Source organism: Podarcis filfolensis (assembly GCF_964270895.1).
Source record: "Podarcis filfolensis genome assembly, chromosome: 4".
In the NCBI taxonomy this organism is placed as follows: domain Eukaryota; kingdom Metazoa; phylum Chordata; class Lepidosauria; order Squamata; family Lacertidae; genus Podarcis; species Podarcis filfolensis.
In genome coordinates this window covers 73,226,206-73,238,956 of record NC_139607.1, presented here as the reverse complement: position 1 = coordinate 73,238,956, position 12,751 = coordinate 73,226,206, and the positions used below count along the sequence as shown (strand labels likewise).

Sequence of the window (12,751 nt, the reverse complement as noted above, 5' to 3'; positions counted from 1 at the left end):
GATGAGAACAGAAAACGTGCAGCAGTGGTGTGGCAGCAGCAGGAAGCCCCATTAGCTAAAGTGGTGTCTCAGGTTAAGAACAGTTTCAGGTTGAGAACGGACCTCCAGAATGAATTAAGTTCTTAACCTGAGGTACCACTGTACTGCCTCCAAATCTGAAGGCAGAGCACAGGCAAAATTGGTGGCTGAAACAGCCCAGCTTGTTGCTCTTCATGGCTTTGCACCATCCTTATTTATTCTCCCTTAAAATACATACATACATACATACATACATACATACATACATACCCATAGAAATTAGGACCAGGGATGCTACATATAATCCCAGTCTTCTCTCTCCACCCATTGGCTACATGGGGATATCACAGTAAATTATATTTTAATGAAACGTTAATGAGCTTAGCCTCCTCCTGGACCGCATGCTCCACTTCCTGCCATAACCACCACTTTTGATTCCACTTTTGCTAGACAGTTGCCAACTCTAAATATATTAAAATGTGTTGTTGGGACTTTGGAGCTGGGCAATATTTCATAGTGCCTGAGGTGAGCTTTTAACATTTCCTCTTTTCAGCTCCACACCATTACAAAATTACGGTTATCAATAAAATTTAGCACATACATTTTACCAGTGTTGCATTTCCTAGGGTGTTCAGTCCCAGAAGTCCAATGGCTGAGCTCCATTGGGCTCACCCTGTAAAAAGTGTGCTTAGCACTGCAGACATGCAATCTAATCTTCTGCACGCTTACTTAGACATAAATTCAGCTATGTTCAAAGGAGCTTGCTCCCAGATAAATGTACTTAGCATTGAGAGTTTAGGAATAAAATGGCACAAAAAACCCAATAGCAATCAAGACCATCTGTTTCCTAAACAAGTTTGTCAACAGCAGACCTTTCCCCATACCACCTAACTCAAAGAGGGCCTATTTACTTTCCCTTAACTTTTTTCTGCATAAAACCATAAGAACCTGCTGTATCAGGCCAAGAACTCATCCTGTTCACACAGTGGCCAACCAGATGCCTGTAGAAAGTCTGCAAGCAAAACCTGAGTGTAACGCAAGTGGCGCTGTGGTCTAAACCACTGAGCCTCTTGGGCTTGCCAATGAGAAGGTTGGCAGTTTGAATCCCCACAACGGGGTTAGCTCCCATCACTCTGTCCCAGCTCCTGCCAACCTAGCAGTTCAAAAGCACACCTGTGCAAGTAGATAAATAGGTACTGCTGCGACGGGAAGGTAAACAGCGTTTCCGTGTGTTCTGGTTTCCATCATGGTGTTTCATTGCACCAGAAGTGCTTTAGTCATGCTGGCCACATGACCCGGAAAGTTGTCTGTGGACAAACACCGGCTCCCTTGGCCTGAAGCGAGATGAGCGCTGCAACTCCATAGTCGCCTTTAATTGGACTTCATCGTCCAGGGGTCCCTTACCTTTACCTTGTAACAATGCATTGCCCACTTGCAATTCCCAACAACTGGTATTCAGAGGCAATTTATCTAAACTAAAAGCCCTGCATGTTGTAACCTTTTCTCATAGGAAATGTGGCATTCTGTGTGCCACCAAAGTTAATATTTACCTGGCTCAGAATACACATTTGCTCAACTGGTCATGCTTAAGTGTCATTTCCTCCAGAGGTTCTTCTCCAGTTCAGAATGTAAAATCAGACTATGCATTCAGCAGACCATACATCCAACATTTGCTCAAATTTTCAATGACTGCTTTGAAACAGGTGCACTATAAAGCCAGCTTACCTGTAGGTGTGCAGACAGAAGTTCTTTGCTTTGAACTACATAGCTGACCAAGCAGCCTTTTGTTTGAAGAGTAAAGGTAAAGGGACCCCTGACCACTAGGTCCAGTCATGGCTGAGGGTTGTGGCGCTCATCTCGCTTTATTGGCTGAGGGAGCCGGCATACAGCTTCCAGGTCATGTGGCCAGCATGACTAAGCCGCTTCTGGTGAATCAGAGCAGCATACAGTAATGCCGTTTACCTTCCCACTGGAGTGGTACCTATTTATCTACTTGTACTTTGACGTGCTTTCAAACTGCTAGGTGGGCAGGAGCTGGGACCAAACAACGGGCGCTCACCCCGTCACAGGGATTTGAACCACTGACCTTCTGATCGGCAAACCCTAGGCTCTGTGGTTTAACCCACAGCTCCACCCACGTCCTGTTTGAAGAATATCTGTGAGCAAAACACTGTAGGAGGTAGGCTGAGATGACCTTCATGGTCCCTTCCAACTCTACAATTCTATGATTCTCCATTATGGTTGATTCTCTCAGTTTTTTCCTGGAAATGTTTGATGTGGTTGTTGTGGCACAGCCAAAACTTAAAAGAAAGAAAGAAAAAACTTTCTTTTTCCTAGGTGTATGTTTTTAGTTTGACTGAATTTCTCCAGCATGGTCGGTGCTGTGAACAATAATTTCCCAAAGGCAATAGAAAAATATCAAGTTTCCCCCCAAAAAACCATTAGGATTTCTTCAGGAAATTATTTAGAAGCTGCACATGTCCATTGCAAAATAATTTTCAAATGTATTAAGGAATGCATCAGATTTCCTCCTCCCAAGCATAGTACTGGGAAAGGCAATTGCTAAAAAGAAAAATGGATGGGCAGTAACTGTAGCATCAGAGTCTTGCTCATACAGTTCTGTTAAGTGGATTACAGATGAGCTCATTCCCAGATGTGGGTCACATTCCATTAAAGGCAGGCTGGGTGCCAAGTGAGAGTGGTGCACGAATGGCAGGCAATGATTGAAGCCATGCACTGTCACTTACCATTGCAGCCGGTGATCTAACCATTTCCTTATATCCTACAAGATTTTTCACCCCACCCTATCAGCCTATGGCAGTCACATCAGTCAGTTCAGCGTAATTCCCCTACTGAGAAAATCAAGGGCAGCAGCAAGATGCAACACGTGGAACCTAACATGCTGCCCTTATCTACCATTGCTGAATAAACTTGATTTTGTGAAATCCTTACTCATTCTGGGCTGACACATAGTGGCCAAAAGGGTGAAGAATTAATAATAATACCTTTATTGTCAATGTACAACCTGTGTACAATGAAATTAACCGAAATTACAGAGTAGAGAGGGATGCTACCAGGGTTAGAGGTGTTCATGTATTTATATAATCTGGGTGGAGGGCTGTGTTTGATGAGGAATATGAAATAGAGGCAGAGAGTGGCACTCAGTGGAAAGAGACTGAGTTTCTCAGCTACCTTACATTTTGCTAGTATTTTTACTGTGTGCTCCATCGTGTTTTGCTCTTGATGCCTTTCATCAAATGGGCAGCCTGATCCACAACCCGTAGTTCTAGCAAAAGTAGCTGGAAAGGAAGAAGATTCAAGTTATATTCACACAAACATTTGCATGAGCTTAGCAGAATCATAGCACACTCAAACCCCTGTTCCTAGTCTGACGAGGTAAGACACAACGAGAGAGAGAGAAGAGCATGTGATCTTAGGTAGGTAGGTAGGTAAGTAAGCAGGCAGCTATTCCTATCAGCCACTGTCCTTTATGCAGGAGTTTGTATCCTATTCCTGTAAATACATTTTTAATCTTTTTACGGAAGTTTTTCTCTTTGATTATAAGCCTCTCATTGAGTTATTTTGTTATTCAGCAGCATTACAGGTTTCTAAAACAAATATGGTACTGCAGTGGAACCTTCTCCAGCAAGTTTACTCTGCTATTATGGAGCAGATTACTATGTTCTAGCTTGAAAGCAAACTAGAAAAGAATTCTGGGATATCCTTGCATGGTTTCGCTGAACACAATGCACCTCACAGAATTGATCGGTGGAGCTTCTTACAGAACTGAAGTGTTGATTAGGCTTGCCATACGTCAGAAAAATTCCTGACATGTCCTGGTTTTCGAGTGTAAAAATGGTGTCGGCGGGGGGGGGGGGGGAATTCTGCTGAACCAGCAAAATGTCAGGGGAAAGCCAACATGATGGAAAAAGCCATGGAAACAGCTCAAAAACCTTAAAATCCCTACTTTTGAAGTAGGTTTCCCCCTAAACAACTTAACAATTTTTGGGTCTTCCTAAAAGAAGCTCAACAACTTTGTGGGTGTCAGGAATTTTACTTTTTGAAATATGGCAACCCTATTGAGATGTTCTTTTTGGATGAACCATTGCTATTGGTTTGTTTTCTATATTGCAAGTCTCTTTCATGCAAGCAGCACAAAAATTAAAACCTAAATCTCATTCAGCAAAAGTGGGGACTGGTACATAAAAACTGTGTGATCAGGAACTCCCTCAATAACACCTGCAGTACAAAAATGTATATACACTGTTTTCAACATCACCTTAGTCCTATTGACAAAAATGTCACTTAAGTGGCTTAAAATCAAGTCTTTCAATTTAACTGACATTAGGCTTCAGTCTTTCTCTTATGCATAACTAATGTTGTCCAATCTGAGACCTGGAACAGTGCTAGCTGCAAATCTATGAAGGTAAACAATTAGAAACTATTCATAGTGGCTGGAATGTTGTCAAGCAAACAGGTGAAGTAGCCTGTAATTGTGTTCCCCTCCAAAGATGAGAAGGGTCAAGGGGTGCAGCATTTAACACACAGGTCTGATTCCTTTTGGAAAGAGGCCACTGGAGGCTTATTAGCATTTTGAAATATTTATGTTTATTTATAAAATACACAGGCTGAGTGACCATGGAGTGATTAAGTTGTGCCTCTTCCTAACAAGCAGACAAAGTCCATTGCTCTTACATCAAGTCTCCAAGCCACCATCCGCAAATAACGTTGTCAGCTTACTGAACCTAAAGCTCAGCTCCCTGTGTGTTTCTTGGTTTCACTCCGAAGGTAATCTGCTGTTCTTTTCACACACAAGATACCTTGCCCCCTTCTTCTACCAATGTGGTGGAATCTAAATGAGACATCTCCACCCATCACACATCCTCCTTGGATCCCTCTCTGACTGGCCTTGCATAATATTCACCTTGAATAGGAAGGGGGCTTTTCTGTTCCACAGCAAAATGTCTTGGTCTAGCCCTGAGGTGCGTTCTGATAGGACCTGATTTTCATTACACAAAAAAAACCAACTTGTTGGCTGGCTCTCTAATCTGGGCACCACCTTGTCTTCCAGTTAAATGGCACAGACCTAGACAGGATGTGCTAGTGCCAGTCTCAAGGGTTATAAGAACTTACTATGTCAAGGCTCTCCTGCTTAAATGCTTACCTGCCTCTCTGACTTCAGCATTATCAAAATAAGAGAGCTGGTTTTAAAAATGCCCTGCATGTCACGATATCCTATCTAGTCCACCTGATTACTCTTTCTCGTGCTCAGGCATAGCAAAATGATACAGAGTGCACTTGCATTCCCAGCTCATGGGTTATCAACAATGACAACATCATTCCACCTGGAAGATTCACTGAGTTTACCGGAGAATTTAGTTTATGAATAAAATGCCCCTGTTTTATAATGTTCCAGGGCAAATGGCAACAAGGCAAATCAATCCACTTCTTTTGAAGCAAACTAGAATTAGAAAAGGAAATCAGTCTGGTCTTGACCAATTTCACTTGGTGTTTTAAAAGCACAGCTTTATTCATCCAAATGGGCAGTCAACAACAAAAAAAAGATCTGGCATGCTGTGAAATAGGTTGAAAAAGCAGACACATTTTCCTGAAATATTCAAGCAGCAGGGGCTTAATACCATCTGGTGTTTCAGTGTGCTGTGTCTTTCTCAGGCTCAAACTTCATGTTACACAGAGTTCTGTGGGGGGTTTCTCCCCCACTTCACATATTTCTATTTTAACCAAAGCAGCCTGAGCAAATAGATTCTCACTGAAGAAAAGTGAGATGCATTGCTCCTTCCCCTCTTGCAGAATTTCAGCTCAAAATGTGAATTCAGCACATGCTTTACACCAGGAGTGTGAAACCTCCAGCCCATGGACCACCCTAGGTCCTCCAGGCATCCCCATTCTGCTCACCAGACCATTTGGGGGTGATCACCAGGTGGTAGGGTGGGTAAGGGTGGAGCTCCAAAGAAAGAATCAGGAGGTTAAACTGGGCTCCTAGTTGTTCCTTTGCTGAAGCAAAGCATGCTCTCACCCACTCTAGATTCCATCAGGCCTTGTCAGCCTCACCAATGGTTAGAGTCATAGGTATCAACTCCTAGGAGTCAAGGTCCCTTCACCCCCACAAAAAAAAGTTGTTGAGGGGGCCAGCCCCCCATTTGTTGGGCATTGCTATTCAAATGGTGTATGTGCACCTCATCTTGTGATTGATTATGTGGGGCGGGCCTTACCTGCCCCCTCCAATGTTTTATTCAAGTTGGCACCCTGGTTAGAGTATATGGGATTCAGAGTCCAGCACCATCTGGAGGGCAACAGGTTCCCCACACAAAGGTCTCCCCACCTTGATGAAGCTCCTTTAAAAGAGAGTACTATTTTCTTCCTTATGGCTCTCTCTTTCGATCTGCCGTCAAATTGCATTTTATTCGGTAAAGCATTCTAGGTCATAGCATATGAAAGACCTTTTGTGAAATATATGCCAGTGTTACTTCACAGTTAACTTCAGATGAACAGGGACAACAAAAAAGGTTGTCAGAGTACAGAAAGCAAAGCTCACATCTTATATTTAATTACACCGAGGGTTAAATGAATCTGCTTGACTCTGTTATTCTTTGCAACTGGAGCTCCTTTCCAGGGCATTACATTGTACCACTTCTTTCTCCCTCTTCCTTCAAATCCCTGCTCAAAATCCAGCTTTCCCCCCATAAAGCCTTTGGTTTAAACCATTCAGTTTTCACCTCTTACATAAACTAAACCTAAGTACATATCTGTTCCTTCTCTGCTACCCTTGCTTCCGTGATGTTCATTGGGGCAGAAACCTAGCTCGTTTATGTTACTCTGTAAAGCACTGTGCACATTAGTACTTGTAATGTATCAATAGAATTACTCTCTGAAGTGGTAACTACGTAGTACTCTATTTTAATGCTACATTTACTGGATCTTGAGTAACTCACAGTACCTCCAGACTGATACTGTTCTGCAGGAGGGATTTCAAGCACATTCCAGAACTTTGGGTTTATGCAATTAAAATAGATTTAAGTGCTCTGTTGGCCTGCTGCAACGAATTCACTTCAAAAGCAACAACAGACTTTTTGTGGTTTGGAGAATGATGGGGAAATGTATTGGAAAGTGTGGGGTGAAGAAATGATTAACAGAGGGATGTGTAAACACCCTGCAAGCAAATCAGAATGGAATGTTCATTGTCATAAGTAACCACCGTGTAAACAAATCAGAATTAATTCTTCATAAAGACAGGAGACGATCTAACCTCCATGTAAGCTTTGTGCAAGCAAAACAGGATGAATCCTCAATAAACAGATTGTCTGGAGCAGCCCTTATTTTCAACCAATACTCAGACACAGGGGTATTTGACATCAAGAGGGAGAAGAAAAATGGAAGCTTCTAGAAATAGCCTGGTTCAGCATGACATGACACTCTGTAAGGATTTGTGCGGGGGGGGGGGTTGTGTGCGCATCTATCCATCTCTCTGAATTTTATTCTGGGATTTGCGGGACCGAAATAACATGGCAGCATCACTGGCAGGGCACATAGCGAACTTTGTCTCTCTCTTTCCTTCTCTCTTCTTCCTCCCTCTTCCCCTCACCCACTTTCATTCATTCACATGCAGAGAACACCCCCGCCCTCTCACTCCTGTCCTCCCACAGCTCCCACAACCGCCACCACCTTTACATCATGCTCGAGTCACCATGGAAACCATAACACAAGCAGCTGGCTGCTGTGCTGAGGATGCCAAGAATTCTCAGAGAAAAGTCATTGGCAGTAAGGCAACAGCAGCAGCAGCAAAAGGGCATGAGACCTTCTTGGAAGAGGACTTATTTTCTACCCCTTCAGAGATGCTGCTGGATTTAAACAGGCGATGTCAGTGAGCAAGGAAAAGCAAAGTTCAGATGAGTGACACCCAAACCTTCTCCAGTATATGAGGATTACATCAAACGGCTCTCCATCTCTTGGTGAAAAAGAGTTTTTTATAATAGGGCTGCCACATTTTGGGGGGTTCCCAGGTCGGGTCTTGATATTGCAAGTAGGTCATTCAGACAACAGCAGCTAGTCTGGTTGAGGAGAGCCACAGCAATAGCCTCCTGCTAGGAGCATCACTACAGCTAACCAACAAGATGAGGGCAAGGGGACAGTATGCAATGTACAGCCCCAACCTCACCCCTGCCTCACCCCTCGCCAGCTTCACTGCCCCAGTAAGCATCAGTGAAGCTGCTGCCAGGAGGCTATTGTGGCAGTTCTACCCCACTGCGGAAGCTGCTCCTGCATTTAATCATTACAAACAGATTGTTGGCAACAGGTTGTTTTGTTTTAAACTTATTTCAGTGTTCCTGGAAAGGGTACATCCAGTTAAACTGGGGGGTGGGGTGCAATACAAGGTACCATTTTGATGCCAATGACATCATGTGGCTGCTGCAAAAAATAATTGCATGCACGAGGAGCAGCCATCTCACACTAAACACCTGTCTAGAAGTACCTTTTATTTCACCAGCATCTATTCTTAGAGGCCCCCTTTTATGTCTGGGCAGTCCAACTTTTCATACCAAGTGGGCTGCAATAGTACTTCAACATGGAACCTGCAGGTGGCACGTTGCCTTGTCGCACAGGAGGGGGGAGCAAGGCCAAAATTTGATGCTGCCCCCAGCCTTCATGCTGCCTTCCCAAAGCTGGCTAAGTGAGGTGCCAGGCTTTAGGAAGGAGGCGCAAGGCTCCTAGATCTGTCCCACCCCCTTCCCAAAGATGGGAAAGTGCTAACTAGGCTTTGAGAAGGAGGCGCAAGGACTCCAGAACCCTGTCAGAACCTTCACGCCCCTTTCCCAAAGTTGAGTTCAAGGCCTCCTTACTCGGCTTTGGAAAGGCAGTGCAAGGGCTTGGGAGGAGTATCAAATGTTGATGAAGGCCTCCAAAAAAAGGCCTCAAGGGCTGCATGTGTCCCTTGGACCACGTGTTGGACCGCCTTGCTCTATGGGTTTGATATGAAAGTTTACTATATCCAGCACAATTGCTGTTACTGGTTATTGACTTTCTAAAGAGTAACAGTGAGTCTGAACTCTTGCCAGACAACAACTACCGGTAATACAGGTCAGCCATAGGAAAGCTCCTCTACTTAACCACAACAAGCAAACCAAAGAGCTGTTAGATACTCAAAGGGAACCAAGAACTGTATTCTTAAACTGCCAGCCAACAGCCATCCAAAACTACCAGGTTACACAGATGCTGCCTGGGAATAGACCACTAAAGCAAATAGAAGGAGTGTCAGGATCAAAGGAAAGTCTGGTCTTGTGGGGATTAGTAGGTTTCCTGTGCTAGAACCCCAAATCAACTTTAATTTTGCTACCTGAGCTTAACCACGTGTCTTCAGATCCTACCTCAAAATAACAACAGTCAGGAAGGACTCTCTCTTTCTTTCAAAAGTTTTTGTTTTACCCTACTATTTTGAGAACTTTTATGGTTTAATACTTTAAGTTGTCATTCTTCATAGGCTGCATGTTCCTCCTCCCTTGTGATGAATCAATTCAAAGGAGAATATCATAGCAGCATGCCTGTTACCCATCCCTGTTCAGTGGAAAGATCCCAGACATTGTGGGCTGTTGGGAGTATTGTGATAATGCAGTAGGCATGGCACACTTTTTGCTTATGCAGAATTACGTTTATGGCTCACCTCAGTCAGCTTTCTGCATGACTCGAACCTTGCTTTCTGCTTTCCCAGAACTTGACAGCTGGATCATCCCCTAATGCACAGATATGTGGATTTTGCTTTTGCTGCTGCTGCCCGACGTCACTTCCCAAATGTCTCTCACTCATTGCCATTAGTTAATTAGAAGATTTCATGCAATCTAATAAGAGTGGCTGTTAGGCAAAGCACGTCTCAAAACTGCCTCGGATAGAAAATGTCAGGTGTTGCCTTGCCAGCTCTGTACTGTATAAAACTCTAGCATTCTGTTCATTCTGCTTGTGGTATGCTCTTAATATACAAAGTAAAAAATCAAATATCCTGACAAAAGCATCTTGCCCACCCATCAGACACTTATTCACAGCACATTTGCATATAAATGTTAATTTTTTAATTCAAACAATTTATAAAATCAAGCTGTGCTGTACAGTGTTTGACTGTGTCCTCTAAGATCACCATTCTCCTTGAAGGTCTGAAGTCACATCACAATGATGCCACTCTCTTTACTGGTCCTGACTGTCATTCAAGCTGCTGCAGATGACCCTCTTGACTTTGGCTGATCAGGAAACCAAGCCTTTCTCTGTCCAAATAGGACTTTGGCATAACAGTGAACCACACATTTGTGATTTCCAGGAATGCATATGCTCATCTGCAAAACCACTAATTATCTCAGAGTACAATGCTACTCCTGAGCATGGCATACTTTTGAGAGGCAAGTCCACCTTTTTTCCCTCTGTCTGCAAGGGTTCTCACTCCTATTAGATGCTTTAGTGGCTTCCTTCCCCTTTTTCTGGGACCACCTATAAGAATTATGTTAATTAGAAAGCATAGATTAGGCAGTTGTGATTGCTGGAGAATGAAGTGACCATAATGGTTGAACTATATTCTGGAAGTCATTACAATGAATATATTACTTATCCCCTCCGAGAATGTAATTAAAGGCCTTTCAGCTTGCTTTCTGATAAAGCAGAGAGAGGCATAAGGAGACAGAGTGGATTTAATTAATACTGGGCTTTATAGTAAATCACTATTTTCAACTTAATTAATGAGTATTGTGAATACAGTATGGCTGACAATCAAACAAGAGGTACTGTATACAGCTAATCAGCACCTTTCACACATGCGCACACACTCACTTCACTTTTATTTGCCCATTTTGTACACTTGTGGCACAACTCAGATTATAGCTGGCCTCTCTCTGTGGTCTATTGGGGTGACTTTTGATGAAACCGCTGAGACCGAGGTCAGAGAGGGAAGCAACAACGTGTGACTGCAAAATGTTTGATGTGTAGCCCTGCACAACCTCACCACGCCAGAACCAAAACACTACATGTGAAGCATGTACCCTACCACTCAGGTGCTGCCTCCATCCCACCCCACAAGGTGTCGTTTTTGAGGATTGCTGCACAAAGTGAAACTAATGCAAATATACCCTTGTAAGACCTGCAAGTCCTGTTCATACTAGCTATAATTAAAAGCCCCCCCCCTGCCCCCTCTCTCTTTGCCCCTATTGGGTAACTGACTTCTTATTAAATTAGTGTTAAGTGAGTGAACAGGGGTTACTGTGTTTGCAAGGTCCCTGCCTAGACACTGAATTCACACTTTTAAATGCTCTGAGTGACTAAATAAGCTTGGAGAAACGGGACCTTTTGTACTTATGCCAATCTTCTTTTCCATCCTACACACACAGACTGAAGCTAAGAGGATCCTAATTTTTAAAAAAATTGTTCCATATTTAGGGGATTCAGTTAGCTGTGTAAGCATTAGTAACAAAAAAAATCTTGATATCTATGTAATTAAAATACTATCTTAATATTTCATTAACATAGGCAAGATTATGTCCCTTCCTGCTTCCTCGCTCTGCAATTTTCCATAGACAGAAGTAGCTGGAATATTGCATGGTACCATGTCTATTCAGAAGAAACATTGTGACCTACGCATCTGCCCCTGACCTTTAGTTGGATCAATAAAACTACAAATTGGTCTTTTCTTATCCTTGGCACTTTAGTAATAAAATCCCCATTGAAATGAAATGAGGCTCTGAACTTTATCTCTTTGTGTTGTTGTGAAGATACCTGGGAGGTGGGGAAGGAGACTGACGGTGATTCAGGCAGGAAGCTGAAGGGTCCTCCCCTACTCACAGAAACTCCGCAGTTTATATTCAGTCCCTATAGGACATCATTATCAGCTTTGTATCCACACAGCTTGCCAGCACTTCCAGAACTGAAATGGGGGGGGGGAGCAGCTCAGTTCCTTTCTACAGCATTGTCTTCATTCTCTTTAATCCTCTTTTCTGAGGGTTTTTTTTTTTGTCCCTGTTGGGGCAACAAGATTGAGACTATTTTGAAAACCGAGTTCTATTTTCTCCATAAAGAGGCTGCAGAGCTTTAACATCATCATAAATAAAAATGAAAAATACTGTTAGTATTTTTGGTATGCCATGATGATGATGGCGATGATGATGGTTTATTACATATATCCCACCCATCTGACTGGGTTGCCCCAACCATGCTGGGCAGCTTCCAACATAATATAAAAACTCAGTGAGACATCAAACATTAAAAACTTCCCAATACCAGGCTACCTTCAGGTGTAGTTGTTTATCTGTTTATCGTGTGATGGGAGGGCATTCCACAAGGCACATACCACTATTTTGGACTATGGCGTCAATTTGTTTATTGCATTTTTTATGCTGCTTTTTCTTCAAGGAGCTCAATGGTTCTTCCCCCACCTTCATCCTCGTAACAACCTTATGAGTTAGGGTAACGGGTTGTGCCTGGCCAGGGTTGTGCCTGGCCCAAGGTCACCAAACTATTGAGACTTCCGGGTTGGCGCCTCTGGCAATGGCGGAGCTCCTCCGATCGGGAGGAACTTGCTCCATGGAAACCAGGGTCTGACCGCCATGGCGAAGGCGGAGACCCACTGAAATCACAGGCGGGAGAAGCTTGTGAACTTGGGATTCGGCTGGCACCTTTTGCGCCTCCCCTACTCGCGGGGAAACCCTGTTTTGGGGATCCGGAGCGACGTGGGATGAGTGGCGCGGTG

At 43.5% G+C, this 12,751-nt stretch overlaps 1 long non-coding RNA gene across 1 annotated transcript; it reads left to right on the top strand.

The window, feature by feature from the left end:
* The first annotated feature begins 7,774 nt into the window (after positions 1 to 7,774).
* On the top strand, positions 7,775 to 11,739 carry LOC310760598. Its single transcript, XR_014547041.1, has 2 exons — positions 7,775 to 7,988; positions 11,536 to 11,739. It is a non-coding gene; the product is annotated as an uncharacterized lncRNA (long non-coding RNA).
* Positions 11,740 to 12,751: the final 1,012 nt, after the last annotated feature.